We start from the raw sequence: 1689 nt of genomic DNA, 5'->3' as shown, positions 1-1689 counted from the left end.
TGTATTTTTTATTCTGTATTTTTTTATTTTATATTTTTTTATTCTGTATTTTTTATTCTGTATTTTTTATTTTATATTTTTGTATTTTGTATTTTTTATTCTGTATTTTTTATTTTATATTTTTTTATTTTGTATTTTTTATTCTGTATTTTTTTATTTTTTATTTTTTATTTTGTATTTCTTTTTTTTGTATTTCTTTATTTAGTATTTATTTTGCATCTCTTTATTCTGCATTTATTTTATTTTAAGAGCATTTCATACTCTTATTTCCTATTTTATTTTCTAATTTTCAAACTTATTTTATTCTATGATATTCTGTATTTCATTATAATTTATTTTCTTTTGTGTCTTTTATTCTGTATATTTTATTTTATTATTTTATATTTTTTTTCCCCCTCTCCCAGCCGCAGGACCCGCCCGCCCTCGAGCAGCCCTTGCGGGGATGTTAATGAGATGGGGATGTTAATGAGATGCAAATTCCAGCAGCCCTTAATCGCTCTCTGGGCCGGCGCGCGTGTTTGTGTGTGTGAACGTGCCTAATTAACGCTCCTAATTAACGCTCCTAATTAGCGCAGCGGCGCAGGGCGCGGCTCCGGGCGCCCCGGCCCGCGTTCCCATCGGTTCCTATAAATTCATATTAATTCTTATGGATTCCTATAAATTCTTATGGGTTCCTGTGGGTTCACACCGATTCCTAGAGGTTCCTATTTCCGCGCGTTCCCAATTCCCCGCGTTTTATCCCAATTCCATCTCCCCGCGGTTGCCATCAATTGGGGTTTGATTTAAACCCCAATCAATCCCGCTCAGTTCCAGACGTCAGCGGTTCCACAGGTCCCCAATTCCATAAATCCCCAACCCCACATTTCTGCATTCCCATAAATCCCCAACCCCACATTTCTGCATTTCCGTGGATCCCCAATTCCTTGGGTCCCCAAGTCGATATCCCTGCATTTCCATGGATTCCCAAATCGATGCCCCTGCATTTCCAGGGATCCCCAATCCCTGGGGTCCCCAAGCCCTCCTGCCGCCCCCCGGACGTGTCCCCGCTGTCCCCGCTGTCCCCATTCCCAGGATCATTCCCCGACACCGCTGGGAATCCGCCCCGAGCGCCTCCCGAAACCCCAAAGAATTGCCCCAAAATTCCCGTTCCGGCGGGAGCGAGCTCGGACCCGGCTCCCGAATATTCGGGAAAACCCCCGGAAGGGACAGAGCCGGGGTTTGGGGTGGGGACAGGAAAGAAAAACGGGAGGGGAGCTCGGGAGACCCCGCAATTCCACAATTCCCCAATTCCACAATTCCCCAATTCCACAATTCCACAATTCCGCAATTCCACAATTCCCCACCCCGCTCTTTTCCGGGGGTTTCACCCCAAATCCCGCTGCAAGGGTGGGAAAATCCCGATTTTCCCGACATTTAAAACCCCACAGGGCAGCGAATTCCAGCTCCGCTCCGAGGGCGCTCCCCAAATTCCTCCGGCCCTTTTTGGGGTCCCCGGGTGCGGAAGGAGAATTTGGGAGCGAAACCCGGAGAATTTGGGAGGGAAACCCGCGGGATTTGGGTGCTTAAAAAAAAAAAACAAAAACAAAAAACCAAACCAAAATAAAATAAAATCAAACAAAAATCCGCAGCGGCTCCCGCGGTTCCGCCGTGACCCCGCCGCCGCCCCCCCCCGGGGGGTTTTTTTTGGTG

This window comes from Geospiza fortis, unplaced genomic scaffold (assembly GCF_000277835.1).
Source record: "Geospiza fortis unplaced genomic scaffold, GeoFor_1.0 scaffold22, whole genome shotgun sequence".
Lineage (NCBI taxonomy): Eukaryota > Metazoa > Chordata > Aves > Passeriformes > Thraupidae > Geospiza > Geospiza fortis.
This window is presented reverse-complemented; position numbering follows the sequence as displayed.